This window comes from Vulpes vulpes, chromosome 2 (assembly GCF_048418805.1).
Source record: "Vulpes vulpes isolate BD-2025 chromosome 2, VulVul3, whole genome shotgun sequence".
In the NCBI taxonomy this organism is placed as follows: Eukaryota; Metazoa; Chordata; class Mammalia; order Carnivora; family Canidae; genus Vulpes; species Vulpes vulpes.
This window is the reverse complement of record NC_132781.1, coordinates 141684213-141699725: the sequence shown is the minus strand read 5'-3', so window position 1 is coordinate 141699725 and position 15513 is coordinate 141684213. Positions and strand designations below refer to the sequence as shown.

At 39.6% G+C, this 15513-nt stretch overlaps 1 protein-coding gene across 2 annotated transcripts in view; it reads left to right on the top strand.

Moving 5' to 3' along the window:
• FTO (FTO alpha-ketoglutarate dependent dioxygenase) overlaps positions 1-15513 on the top strand; it is a 378983-nt gene that overhangs the window by 63680 nt on the left and 299790 nt on the right. The window contains exon 2 of one of the 2 annotated variants that reach the window (XM_072750216.1): positions 12968-13085. The exons of the other annotated variant lie outside the window; for it this stretch is intronic. The gene's annotated coding sequence lies outside the window, so the exon portion shown is untranslated. The remainder of the gene's footprint in view (positions 1-12967; positions 13086-15513) is intronic. 2 annotated transcript variants of the gene reach the window in all.

Here is a 15513-nt window from a genome sequence, read left to right as displayed (position 1 = left end):
AAATAGTGATACGTGCTACCACATGGATGAGTTTCAAAAACACTATGCTGAGTGAAAGAGGCTAGTGACAAAAGGCTATGTGTTGTATGATGCATAGAGATAAAAACTAGATTAGTGGTTGCTGGGAGCTGGGTAAGAGTGGGGTATGGAGTGACTGCTAATGGGTACTGGTTTTTTTTGTATAATGAAAATGTTCTGAAATTTAAGTTGTGGGCATGATTGTATAATTCTGAATAAACATTCTGGATAATGTACTTTAAAAAGGGCCATTGGTATGTGAATTGTATCTCAATGAAGCTCCTATTAAAAAAAAAAAAAATCCTCTGCTTTTCTATCTGACCTGTCTGCTGACATCTTCTCTGACTTTGTCTCCTGTCATGTTCCTCCTTTCTCACCCACCCAGACTGGCCTCCATTCTATTCCTTAAACAAGGCAAGTGCTTCCTGCCTGAGCCTTTATACTTGCTGTTCTCCCTTAGAATTGCCCCCCCATTCCTCATCCCCAGATACTTGCATGTCTGGTTCCCTCACTTCCTTTAAGTCTGTTGAAACACTGCATTCTCCAGAGGGTTTCTCAGTTTACCCCGAAATAGCACTTTTCAATCTCATTGCCTGTTGGTGTCCTCTCTTCCCTTTGCCCTTATTTTTCTCTATGTTGCTTACCATCATATGATATCTTCTAGATTTTTTTTTGTTTTTTTGTCTGTCTTCCTTTATTAGAATGTAAACTCCACAAGGTGACTTTGCTTTTGTTCATTACTCTATCTTCAGCAATGTAGGCCAGATCTCTTTTCACCAACCATTAGCATGAGAAAGGCATGGATTTCTGTGGCAGTGGTGCTGTTTGGGGAATACACTGTATTTGTGTGGATGTTCAGTGTATCTATCTGATGTAGCCTTAGCAATCAACAGCCTGGAAACAGGCTCAATGAGAAAGGTAATTTTGGTTCAGAGTGGAATGGAACTTCTTAAAGTTATTTTCAGGTAACTCTTGCACAGATTGCTAAGTTTTCTTATTTTTCTAACCATTTGCATTATGCTAATATATTATGTAAAGTATGCTGATTTTTATATATGTCTTATGGATTCAAGGCTTTTAGTTTTATTTAGTCTTTTTGAAAAAAACTTTATTCATTTAAGTAATCTCAATGCCCAATGTGGGGCTTGAACTCAGAACCCCGAGATCAAGAGTCGCATGGTCTTCTGACATGCCCCTAGTTCTATTTATCTTAACTTATCAGCCTTCTGCTATATTTTCCTACCTTGGACACTATTGAAGTTTAGTTTTATTTATGTATGTATGTATGTATGTATGTATGTATGTATGTATGTATGTATTTATGTATGTATGTATGTATGTCGCACAGAGAGAGAGAGGCAGAGACACAGGCAGAGGGAGAAGCGGGCTCCATGCACCGGGAGCCCAACGTGGGATTCAATCCTGGGTCTCCAGGATCGCGCCCTGGGCCAAAGGCAGGCGCTAAACCGCTGTGCCACCCAGGGATCCCCTGAAGTTTAGTTTTGAACAAGTTTTATGTTGGACGATAATTGTCCAAAGATACAGTTCTGGAATGCAACTGATTAGTTTGGCAGTTGATTTGGTTTTAGAGGAGCTTAATTTGAGACATACCCATTCTTATTTAGGAATGCAGAGTTGGGGGGAAAATAAAATTTTATATATACATATAATAATTTATATATATAAAATTTTGTATATATATATAATTCATAATTGCCCCACAGTGGAAAGTATATATATCTATACTTTAAAAAGCAAGCATTTAGTTGGGAGAGCCTTCAAAATTGCATTTCTTCTTCCTGTTTCCTTTTCCTACATCCAAGCTTAGGTTATAAAGATCCTGTCAGTTCCCCTAAGTCTGTGAGTTAAAATGTGTGAGTCACTAGGTGGCACTGGAGCATCACAGTGGAGCCCGAGAACACTTTCGTTATCTTGCTCCAGCTGACTGGATTTCTAGGTGTCCGGGAAATTGTTTTATTGGTAAAGGGCATAGTGTAATATATTCATCTCCACCCTAGGCAGCTATTTAATGCCCTGAAACATGCCCCTCTTGTGGCCATGGCCTGTTAACTATGCTTATTTGGTGTAATAATTAGCAGAATTTCTCACTAACAGCGGTACTTACCAACACCTCACATCTTCACTGTGCTTTTGTACGTGATGGATTGTACATTCTGTGGAAAAAGTTGGGAAGGTCAAAGCTTAACCTTCTGTCCAACAGGGCTACTTTCTGAACATTTGTTCAGAATAGGTTTATATTAACTTGCTGTTGAGCTTCTTCAAACCAGAGTTGAGTAGTGTAAACATATTTGAGCTTTTATGTAATGGCCTAGTGAAGGTTTGTCAACACAACACTGTTAATTTTCCAACCCTTAGAATGATACAAAAATAAATGAATAGCTGTCCAAATAATGGGATGACACTTGCTCCTCGGACTGTGTGTGTTGGAAGCATGTCATGGGAACAGTGGGCCCGCCACAGGCACCACATTTTAAGTAAAATTGGAGAAGAAAATTACGTATGGAATTTTAATTTTTTCCATGGTTATAAGTTAGGCCCAATTTAATTCTTTGTGGTTTTACAAGCCCTCTTAAGCTCCTAATATTTCTACATCAACAATTTTAACATTTACTTTAGAACATGGTTAGAGTTAACTGACAGAAGACCAAACAGAAGAAAATAGGTTTAAAGCAGGAAATACTTTAGTTGGACCACTAACTTACCCTCTGTGACCTTAGGCAAATTGTTTACCTTCTTAGTGCTTTGGTTCTCTCATTTCTTAAAATACAGTGTAGGATACGCATCCTTTTGGTATGCAGTGCCAGGTAAAATGAAGTGAGAACTCTTCAGAATACCTTTGTTCATATTCAGAGCTTCAGATAAATGGCAGATGTTGTTATAATTACTTAAGAAAGCCAAAAGCATTTTTTCTCTGTTGATTCCAAACTGAGTTGTGGAAATATTAGAGAATGGATTAGTATAGTCCTGGGGTCTCCCCAATTGCTGTGTCCATGAAGATAATCCGTATTTTTTCTGTGCTCTATCCTGGCTTTGTTTCCAAGTTTCAGTTCCATTCTTTTACCTGTGTACAAGTAGTTCCACTTGGTTAGTCTGCCTTTATTTAAACCCACTCACATGTCTAGTAAGATAGGGAAATAGATTCTTACAGTCACTGGGAGAAATGGGCTCAAGAGTGAGCCTCTAGAGATGGGCTTCTGAATCAGTGCTACAGCCTGGCTTGCCAAGTTGGCCAGTAATCTGTTGTACCCAAGAAGGCTGGAATCAGGAAGCCTTTACTAGAACTATTGATTTTTAAGAACATGGCCTGGTAGCTGCAATTGGGGGACAGGAAAGTCCTGCCATCACAGCTTACATTTAATAAGCTCAGAGCGAATAGCCAGATCCTTGGGAGGTCATGGCAGACAGAGTCTTCAGTGTTTCTGACTACGTTGCCTACAGAAAATGTTTAAACGGCAAGAAGATGGTCTCCATTTTATTTTCTTCCTGCCTCCTAAATCTCACATGTAGCCATTTAATTGGCAGAACCTATTTCTCACTCAGAATCCTAACTCCACAGGGGTCTGGGAAATGTAGTTTTTTAAACTGTCTTCTGCAGCATAGGGAAGCACAGTAATAACAGATTGGAAAGATGTGAGTTCAAGTCCATCATATCCACCTCCTTCCCTCAGCCTGTTTAAAATTACTTATCTGTGTCCAAATCCTTATTTCATTTATTCCCTAGGTACAGCAACAAGCTTAGTAGGCCCTCAATAGATGTGTCATTAATTACCTTGACTTAATGTTTACTTCCGTAGGGTTCCACTTTTTTTTTTTTTTTTTTTTAACAGTTTTGGTACCGCATTAAATTCTAGATCTGTCTACTGGTGTAGCTCTTGATTCTTTTTCATTTCTGTTGCCATGTCATCGTTCAGACCCAGCTCATGTCTGCCTGGGCTTTCTAGTCATCTCCTTAGGTGGTCCCCTGGACTCTAGTCGTGGTTTTTTTTAATGCAGTCATATTATTAATAGATTAGTGCTTAAAAAACAAAACAAATAGCACACTTCCATTATGTTCCTACCCTTCTCAAAAGCCTGTTGTGTGTCCTCGTTAATATTCAGGATAGAGTCCAGATTCCTTAGCTTGGCTTTGGGGACTTTAGCATTATCTTTCATTTTCTCTCTGTTGTGACTGAATTTTAGCCAAAAGGTCTTATCAGCAGATGTCTGGGAGTGTCTTGTCCTTTACCAGCTTTTCAGCTCTGCTACCCCTACTACCTGCGTTTAATTTTTGACTCTCTTCTCATTTCTTCATGCCCTTGGTCACGTTAGTGCAGTTATTCTCTGCATTCTTCACACTTTTATAGCGATGTTTACCTGGGCTTTTTTTTTTTTCTTACCTGTTTTGTTAGTTTTCCTTTTATGACTATATATCCTTTTTTTCATGCAGACAGTATAAATATTTGTTATGGATTGATTGACTTGTTGATTCTTCGTGGTTTAGACATTCACTTGCTTTGGAAAAAGGGGATGTTGGAGGGTCAGGGTGGGGGTTGAAGCAACACTCTAGCTGCATGATTTTGTCCTTTTGATTTCTAGTGAAAGGACAAATTAACTATTTGCTTTGAGCAAGCTAATGCTATGTTTTGTGGATTTTAGTGTTTGAAAAGGGCCCTTGGCTGGGAAACCTTGGAGCTGAGCTTCTTATCCCTGTTTGCCAGGCTGGATGAGCTCCATGTCTATACCACCGCGTTGCAGTTTGCTTAAGAGCAGGTTGTGAAATAGCAAAAGAATTTGTCTGTGGTTTCTTGCCAGAGAGGAGGAGGAAGAAAGGATTCTGAGTAAATCAGACATGCAAATTAGCAAGGCCCATGGGCCTTAAGTAAATTACACAATAGAGTCCAAAGAAATTCAGTTTATCTTCTTTCTACTTTTGGTTGGTGCAGGGTGTGTGTGAGAAAGGCGGCTATTATAGATTTGCTTTAAGCCAAAATTCTCAACTTTTTGGCTTCAGAATTCTTTTATACTTACATTGCTGAAAATTAGTGAGGACCCCAAAGAGCTTTTGTTTTTATGGGCTGTATCTATTTCTATGTACCTTATTAGGAAATAAAATGAGGAATTAAAAAATATTTATTAGTTCACTTAAAAATAGCAAACATCCACCACATATTGACATAATTTTTTAATGAAAAATGACTCTCCAGTACAAACAAATTAGCAAGAAGAGTGGCATTGTTTTTACTTCATTGCAAATCTCTTTAATTTCTAGCTTAATAGAAGTTGGCTTCTCATACTTGCTTTTGCATTCAGTTGTTGTGCTGTGTTGGTTTGGTTGAAGTATAAGAAGGAAATCCAGTCTCACACAGACACTAATGGAAAAGGCAAATATTTTAATTGCTTCTTTAGCTATTAAATGTGGATTTCTTTGGTATTACACCAAAATTCCACAAGTCATACTTTCTTAAAGATTAGTTGCAATGTAGAATCTTAAACCATATCAATTATCTTTTCCTACTCTGTTATATTATTACTTATTGATTTAGTTTGCATTTTGAGTGGATCCTCTACTCATGTATGATTTTATAATACCATGCTTTAGTCATTTGGATAATTATGGGTTCATTGAATTATGCAGATCTTCCAAATGTTGGCATTTATTATACATTGTCAAAAATCATTAATATTATCACTGATCTTATCAGAAAAGCCTTTAGGTATTAGGTAACTGTCAAGCACAAGGTATCAAATACAGATTTTTGAAATTTTTAATTTTTGATTGAAAACTCAAAATTTTTTCATTGGCAGCAAATATGGTATGTGGAAATGACAGGCTAAGTTCATTAAATTTTGAGAAAATGTCTGCCATATACCAAAGTCTGGTTAACTATTTATATATGTATATATATATTACCAGTTTAGTCTTGAAAAGAAAATGTATATATTTTTTGGTAAAAATGGTGTTCCATGAAAAAGTGGCTAGTTTAGTCTACAGCTCGAATAACTGCACACGTGCTCTCCTTTGAGACAACCATTTTGCTTTGGTATATATCAGAAGTGCTTTATACTTCCCATTTTGTTGCACAGAATAGTAAAATGATAGTTACTTAACATTTAAGATTTAATAAGATTAATAATGTGTACTGCTTCATCAGGGACATTTTTAAATGAAACTAACTTTTTTTTCTTGACTGGAACATGTGATGGTAAAGAATACAGTGAATAGTGCACTTCTGTGCTATTGGCTCGAGTTGTGCTAGATCACCTGCAGTTTCACCAGCCATTCTTTCAAACTAGGGATGCAGTTGTCAACACTGTGAAAAAAAAAAGCAAATAATAGTATTATTATGAAAATAGTAAAAAAAAAAAAAAAGAAAAAAAGAAAATAGCATTGATATTTCAGACCCTTGGATGATTTCCAGCACTAGCATTTAAATCATTAAAAATTCAAAGAATGGAATAAGAGCTGTATTGGTTTTATCTTTAAGGCCAATTTCCTCTTCATCCTGAAGCTCTGCTTCAGTAAGGCAATCCAGAGGAGGAAATTTCTCTCCTATTTTGGGCTCGTTCTCAGCTGAAGGTCTCATTCCTGGGACTCAGTGTTTTTTAGTTACTGAGCACACGGAGATGCTCTATCAGCTTTTGGTGATCATTAATGTTTAACACATCATTCAGTTGTATTTTTGTTTTTGTTTTGTTGTTGTTGCTGTTGTTAGAAAAAAAATGATGGGTACTAATAGTTGTAATGACTGAGTTCACAATAGGACCACCTGTTTGGGACATTAGTGAGGCATGGCTTCTCTAAAAAGACGCTTTTTGGGGCCACATGTGAAAATGATTTCAGTCAGTTGGCCTCATTGACAAACTTTTGATCGTTATATTAGTTTGTTTGCTTATTTTTAAATATTTGGAAGGCAGATCTTCTTTCTGCTTCTTTAATTGCTGTCAGATCTCCCAAACAGCATCATCCCTTCAATGGTGTGAGTGTAGCCTGGACTTGAGGCAGCAATTAGCTGATCGTGTAATAGAAGAATCCCAATTTTCCAGTTTCTTTTTTTCTTTTTGTAACTTCTTGGGTGGTTGGGGCACATTATTGAAACAATTATTACATTTACTTAGAGTTTGTCTTTTCTATTAAAAAAAAAATTCCATCTAAGTGCCTCACCGTGAAGAGGAGGAGATTGTGTAACCAGAGCCTCCTCTTAACTGGTCTTTATTGTTAAAGAAGACTGATCCCTTTGTGTTTCAGTTTGGCACACAGAAACGGTTTTAATTTAACAGTCCAGCTCCTTTAATAGATCAATTCTCTATTGTGTTTTGAATTTGGTGTGTTCCCAGTTTAGTCTTGAAGCTATGGGCTTCCTTGGAGGAACGGGGGCAAGAGTGTCAGAGAGGCTTAGTCCTTTTGGGTATGATTTATAGTTTTATTCCAAGCCTCTTATAATTAATGTTAGATAGGGAAAGTAATGAACATTTCTAAGTGCCCGCTGTGTGTCAGATGCTCTGCTAGGGGTTTTGTCCATCCTCATCTGATCCTCAAGGTGATTCTGATGTGTCCTGAACCTGCACACTTCTCCCCCTCTGTCAGTGCTACCATGGCCAAGGTCACCATGACTGGCACTGGTCTCCCTGCTTCAACTTTTCACAGCCCCTTCTTCCTCATAACCCATTCTCCATGGCAGTTGGGTTCATATTTTAAAAATACACATCAGATTGTGTCACCTCCCTCTGTAAGGCCCTTCAGTAATGTTGCATCGTGTACAGAATGAAATCCTTGTGCTCTGGCTGACAAAGACTGCATATAATCTGGCTTCGTTCGGCCTGTATCTGAGAACTCATCTGCCACGCTTTCCATGCACTTCACTGGGCTCTAACCTCACTCGCCTTTTTTCTATCCCTGGAAGCCACCAGGCAGGTTCTGTCTCAGGGCCTTTGTACTAGCTATTCTTCCTACTAGGACCACTCTCCTTACTCTGGGCCTGGCTGCTGCTTGTGATTTGTGTCTTACCTAAAATGACATTTGCTCAGTGTAGCTTCACTGACCAGATGAGCTACAGCAACATCTCTCTGTGTATCATTCATTTAATTTTCATTATATCACCAAATGCTGTGTAGAGTGAGGTTCTGCTGTCAGATTGTCTGGATTTCAATCTTTGCCCTTCTGCTTAACTTGCTGTGTGACTTTGGGTGAGTTACTTAGCCTTCGGGGGCTTTAGTTTTTTTCCTGTAAAATGTATATAATAATAGTATGTCCCTTTCTTAGGAGATTTAATTAAGTTAATAATTAGTTTTTAGAATAGTTTCAGACCCATTGTATATGTTTAAGAACCGTTAGCTATTATTATTTTAATGTGATTAGTGTTATTAAAATTATTTTATGTTTTATTTGTTTGACTATTTGCCTTCCACCTAAATACAAGCTTTATGAAGAAATAAACCTTTTCTTCTTTTCTTCTTTTTTTATAAAGATTTTATTTATTCATGAGAGACACAGAGAGAGAGAGACAGAGACACAGGCAGGAGAAGCAGGCTCCCTGCAGGGAGCCCCACTTGGGACTGGATCCAGGCCTCCAGGATCACACCCTGGGCTGAAGGCGGCGCTAAACTGCTGAGCCACCCGTGCTGCCCAAGAAGAAACCTTTTTGGTTACATTCCCAAATGTACCCCAGAGCCTAGAATGGTGCTTAGACACTCACTAAAAATTTGTGGATTATTAAAATCTGAAATATTGTTATCTCTATTTTAGAAATTGAGCAATCATGGTTCAAGATGATAAACTAACTTATCTAAGGTTACACAGCTACTAATAATAGTCTTAGGACTTAGACTGAATCCTGATTCCAAAGACCCAGTTCTTTGTAGTACACCATGAGATATAAGTGGATATTTATTTACTTCAAATTTTGTCATGTTTGGCACATGATATCCAGGTTGCCTTTTTAATGTAAATCCTGCTGTGACTCATGAAATGGAAACAGCCTTTTGTGTGGATATGAGGGGTCAAGGCCAAGAGTTAGATCCAGAGGAAAGTTCAGAAAGTGAGATGTGTGCCAACCCATCAGATTCAAGAGGTGATGCCTGCCATGGGAATGTACAAGTTAGTGACCTTGGGGTTGGGCTGCCTGAGGAGATTCATGTACTTTGACTTCTAAATGGAAAGGATCCCTAGTCATAAACCTCTAGTTTGGGTTGTTGTACTTCTGTCATCCTACTCCACTAGGGTAGAGGCAGAAGTTGAGAAATTGATGTCTTGGCTCCCCCAGCTTCTTAGAAATAGACTTGATTCTGCCTTGGTCACTGACAACACATGCTAATGGTCTGTGGTCCATGGGGCCTTCACTGACTCATTGTTTTATTTTTTAGTATTTTTTATTTTTTAAAGATTTTATTTATTTATTCATGAGACACACACACACACACACAGAGGCAGGGACACAGGCAGAATGAGAAGGAGGCTCCATGCAGGGAGCCTGATGTGGGACTCGATCCCGGGTCTCCAGGATCACGCCCTGGGCTGAAGGTGGCGCTGAACCACTGAGCCACTTGGGCTGCCCTGACTCATTCTTTTAAATAGCCTTTTGGTGTGGGGTAAGGTATAGAAATTTTGAGAGTATATGACACAGACGGTTGGTAGGTTGGGGTTCAGATTTCTGCTGTGCCACTTTTTGGCTGTGTCTTTGGCACATAACTTTTCTAAACCTCAGTTTCCTTGTATATACAATGGGGATTTGTGTAAAAAGTAAAAGAGAGACTTTGCTTAAAATGTCTTCTTGTGTAGTGTCTCCAGTTTGGATCATTGACTGTTTAGAGAATTTAATAAAAGCTATGGATTCTCTCCCCAGAAATGTACTCATACACCCCAAATTTGACATTTCATTTTGTGGGGTTCACGGAGCATCTGAAACTCAGGTTAAGAATCCTACCAGGGATGCCTGGGTGACTAAGCTGGTTGAGCATCTGACTCTTGGTTTCAGCTCAGGTCATGATCTCATGGGTCATGGGATGGAGCTCTATGTCTGGCTCCCAGGCCAGCGGGGAGTCTGCTTGAGATTCTCTCCCTTTCCCCTTCCCCCTACTCATGTGCTTGAGAGCACATGCCCTCTCTCTCAGATAAACAAATTAAAAAATAAATAAAAGAATCCCCACACCTTTTCTTTTTATAGGAAAACCTGTGTCCCCCCCCCCCCCCTTAGGAATTAGATTGGTGGTTGGTTTCCTGCAGTCTCTTATTAATGTTTGTTGAATGAGGGAATTTAACTAATTTCTGGATTCCTTAATCACCTTGAGCTTGATACTTGATTTCCTTTGCTGTAGGGCCTGTATCAATGCCAGCTTCATAACTTAGTCTGGGCATGCCAGTAGCCATTGCACCGTGGCAATAAATAGCTGGGCCTGTGGTTTTGCCTTAGGTCAACTGTAAAGGTGGACTCATGAAATGCTTGGAAAATGTTTTCAGCTTATAATAATATATATAAATGTCAAGAGCCCTAACCATTGAGGGATGGTACATTGGAGTGTTTGGATACTAGGTTGTGAATGACCATCACAGCATGTGGAGTTTTGCTAATGCTTCTTTATTAATAGAATATAAAACCTTAAGGCTAGAAAGTCTTAGGGATCATTTAATCTAATTCCTGCAGATTGATGTGATTTGTCCAAGGTAATTCAACTAGTATAGTGGCAGAGCTCAGGGCATGTAACCCTCAGCTTATACTCTCTCTCTACCACCTCCCTCCACCCCCCACCCCCTGTGAATGAGTATTCTTCAACTCCTCTGAAGCCAGTAGCTTCTACTGATTTCTGTGTGTGTTTTTAAAAGATTTATTCATTTATTTGAGGATCAGAGAAAGAGTATGAGTGGGAGGCGTAGAGGGAGAGAGAATCTCAAGCAGACTCCACACTGAGTGTGGACCCTGACATGGGGCCCAATCTTATCACCTTGAGATCACAACCTGAGCTGAAACCAAGAGTCAGATGCTTAACCAACTTTGCTACCCAGACAGCCCTGATTTTGTGTGCTTTAACAATCTTTGAGATTAAATATAGTTATTTTAATGCTGAATAACATTACTATCTGAAATTGGCTTACTTCAGATAGAATATTATTCATTACTATCTGTTTATGAATGTTAATGCCCAGTCTCTCCTCTGTCCTCCCCGAATGTAAGCCCCACATAGACAGGAATTTTGTCTATCTTACTCAGGGTGGAATCCTTAGAGCCTTATGTATAGTAGTTGTGTAATAAATTTTACTTGAGTGGGTGAGGAGTGTTCCCTGGCAGTTGCCTTAATGGTGTCCAAAGCATTGGGATTTCCCATTATTTTTATCAGTAATTTAGCAAATAGTGATTGACCCTTCTGTATATCAGATACTGTTCTTAACACAGGAATGAATAAAGTATGGTCCCTAACTTCAAGAAGTTAGAGTTCAAATAAAAAAAATAAAATCAAGAGGAGCAGATCGAATTTGGCTTACAGTATATTTTTAAATTTAATTTAAATACATGCTTTATTAATTCCTTTATCTTTTGCCTGCCTGCTTTAGTCACTAAGGTGCCTAGCTTCCGATGGCGTTTGAGTACAGATTTTAGATTCTGTCGATCAGTGCTTTCTGTTTATGGTTGATCATCACTTCACCTCAGGGGCTTTAGAAATGATGTGCACACACAGGCGTCTAGACCCTACTCCTGGAGATTCTGAGTCAGTAGGACTGGGATGAAGCATTGGAAGCTGTACTGAAAAACATGAACTCCTTAAGCAATTGTAATGAGCAGTCAGATCTAGGAGGATACTTCTGCTTTGTTAGATGAGTATTGAGCATGAATCCTTCCTTGGTCTTAGAAACTGGGCCCAATATTCTTTAGAAATTGGGCCCAATATTCTTTATTGGCATCTTCCTCTTCCTCAAAAGATTTTTATGTTCTTTTCCGTGCATGCTTTTTTTTTTTTTTTCCAGGGGGCTCTGCAAAGCCCAGCAGTGTGTTTGTTATCCATCCACATACACTCTGAAAACTCTGAAATCATGTAGATAAATGAGTGAAACATGAAACAAATAGTATCTGAGCTGGGAATAGCCCCATTTGGCTCTCCTTTATCTGTGTGTGTGTGTGTGTGTGTGTGTGTGTGTGTGTGTGTGTGTGTGTTAGTTCTTTGAGTAGATTCAGCATATAAATTGAATATGGTTAGCCAACTTGGTGACTTTTGGGAGTGAATATTTTTTTTTGTGGAACAAGGGAGGTGGATTTGTGTTTTTCTGGGATTCCTGTTCCTAGACTTGGCAGGAAGATAGCCAGGCAGATCTCAGCAGACCTGAAGATAGGTGAGCTGTCAAGGTGTTGGCAGTGATGGGCTCCTCTGGGTGGGACTTAGGGCAGCCTACCAGCAAAAAGGAGAAGGAGCTTAAGTGATTTCACTTTGGGGCTTTACTTTTTATAATTGCTCCAAGTGCTAAATTGGGTGTGACAAATCTAACAGGTAATTGCCAAGTGGGTTTCATTACCAGTCATCGAGGAGATCAATGATGTTCCCCTATGTTAAAAAAAATTGAAACAAACGAAAGAAACAATTCCAAAAAATTGTATTTGGAATTTGAATTCAGATACTGCAGAATTTTCTTACAGAAATGCTATAAATTAGATGGCCTTTGGACAACACTCAGCACCAGATATCTAAGGTTCTTGACATTATTGTTGACTCTGTTTTACTTCTATATGTGTGACCAGTCTCAACAGAGTTCATTCATTAGTCACTTGATTGATGTTTTGAAAATATTTTTAAAAGGCATATTGAAGCACAAGACTGAAACTTGAGGATCACATCACTGCTATGTTTCATTCATTCAACAGATGCTTGTTGAGTGTCTGCTTCATATTGGAGGTTCATTGATGAACAGGCAGGACATCAGGGCAGAGAGAAGGGATTTTTAACTCCTTTGTTCACTACTTAATCCTAGTGACTAGAACGATGCCTTGAACAAAGCAGACACAGAGTAATTACTGAATGAAAGAAGAAAGGAAGATATATTTGATCTCCATTTTCACAGAGCTTACCTTCTAGTGGAGAGACAAACAGTAAGTACAGATAAAACAATATATGAGCGAGAGTGACTGGAGTGGAGGGCCCTGGTTTCGATAGGATGGCCACGATTGGGCTGGTTTGGGAATGGATCGCTAAGAGACAGGCTTGCATAGCTGCGGCCGGGGGAGTATCATTTAAGGAACAGAAAGAAGATCCGTGTGACTAGAGAGTGGTGCATGAAGGGGGCCTTGCTGGAGCTGGGGAAGGCAGGCAGGCGCTGGGTCAGGCTGAAGAGTTTGGGTTTTATTCTCTGTTAATTGGGAGCCCTTTAGAAGGTAGAAAATTTTAAGCTATAGAACATGAACTGGTGTCCTTTTTTAAGAGGTAGTTTTGGGCGCCTGAGTGGTTCATTCGGTGAAACATCTGCCTTCCCCTCAGGTTGTGAGGTCTTGGGATGGAGTCCCACATCAGGCTTTCTGCTCAGCGGGGAGTCTGTTTCTCTCTCTGCCTCTGCTCCCCCTCCCCACTTTTGCTCCTTCTCTCTCTCTCTCTCTTTCTCTCTCTCTCTCTCTCTCTCAAATAAGTAAAATCTTAAAAAAATACAAAGAGGTTGTGCTGACTGCACATGTGACAAGAGGAAGACCAGGAGGAGGCTATCAGAGTCTTGTCGACAAGAGATGACCCGTGGCTTACCGCAGTAGCATTGAGAAAAGAAAAGAGAGGAGTGGAAGGATCAGGAATGTATTTGGAAGAGGGGAAAGCTAAGTTTAGTGGTCTCAGAGAAGTCACAGTGAGAAAGGCAGCACACAAGTAAACACACACACACACCCTCTCTTTTCATGATGAACCTTCTTCAAAAAGTATTTGTTGGATTAGGAGATTATGGGCCATAAATGAGAAAGCTGCTATTTTGGAAGCGCAGGGAGTACCAGGAGGAGAAAGTGCTGTGTGTGGCGCTCAAGGCGCCGCCCTGCTGTGGCTCTGTGGGTCCAGGCATTTTTGCCAGTGTGGATTCAGGGCTGAAGGGCAACACACACTGTGTATCTTTTGGCAAATCAGAGCATAATGAAAATAAAATCAGAAAATTCAGCTCTGGCTCCTGAGTGAAATGGGATTCAAAGAGATTATCTCAAATCTAGTTTATGAGATAATGTGCTCTCTTATAAACACGGGCATCAGTTATGCATTTAGAATGTCTGATTTATTCTGGATTCTTTTTGACTACTGTGAATGCAGTGATCCACTTGGATAGTCTGTTACTGTGAAGTTTTAATGGGTAACAGTCAGAAGCGGAGAGCACATAAAAGCAAACAAATGCTAATAGCTGGTACTCTGAAACCATTAACTTGAAGCCGGTTATTCCTGACCTCATGCTGGAACATAAGGTGGCAGACAGGCCGTATGGCACTGAACACAGGTTCTTTAGAAATATCGCCCTCGTACAAAGCATACACCTTCAGTTTCCAGGGCAGCAGCATTTGCTTTATAACCTGAATGTCTTTGTGGGGAGCTTGCTGTCCATACCACCATTACCTTACGGATCAAAGGGAAAAGTCAGGTGAAAACAACTCTAATGTTGGAAGAGGTGAAGCAGGACAAGGGGTTCCTTTTAATGAAAAATACAACCCAATATTTGCTGGCTTATTTTGATTTTGGTCATTGTAAACTCACCCAAGAAGTGGCCCTAGCTAAAGGTCATCTACTACCACACATTTTACAGATAAGGGAGTGGAAGCTTTGCCTGACATGAAATACTAGGTGCAGATGTACCTGTTGGCCCAGGGAAAATCAGGCAACTAGAATTTGGGGGGAAAAATTAACTCTCTTTTGTGTTAAGTTTCAGAGGAATTGTTAGTAGGAGAAACCTGCTTGTTCCTTTTAGACTGACTCATATAGTTAGAGCAGATTAAATTTGAGACCTAATGTGGAACAGAAAGGGGAATGACATAGGTGAGAATGGATGAGATTAATGCTAAATTGGCAGGTGAAATTTTTTTCCAAGCTTTTGAGTTCCCTGCCCCCCTCTGTTTTATCTCATCTGCAAGTCTGGTATATTTCACTAATCCTATAAAACAGCTTTCGTCTTAAACTGTATAGTGGGTCTCTTGCAGACTAGGGGGGTCAAGTGAAATTATAGGTAAATCAAGCCAAAAAATAGACTATCAGAGGGAGGGCAGATGAGCCTAGACTCCATAGTGAGCAGTGGAGAAGAATCAGAGCAGGCAAGGACACAGAATGATTCACTCTTGCTGGTTTATGACAGAGCACATCCAGAGATATGTTTCCTTGATTCTGTGTGACTGGATAATTCCAGGGCTGGTCCCTTTGCCTCCTGTCCCAGGAGAGTCCCCTTCCTTCCTGTAACCATGAATTGTGGGTCTCAGAAATGCCATGCTCTTGTTCAGAGTGGCAGATTGCTGGTGAAGGGCCACAAGAAGAAAACTGGCTATGTTTCTTTGCCAGGAAATGCCGTTCCATCAG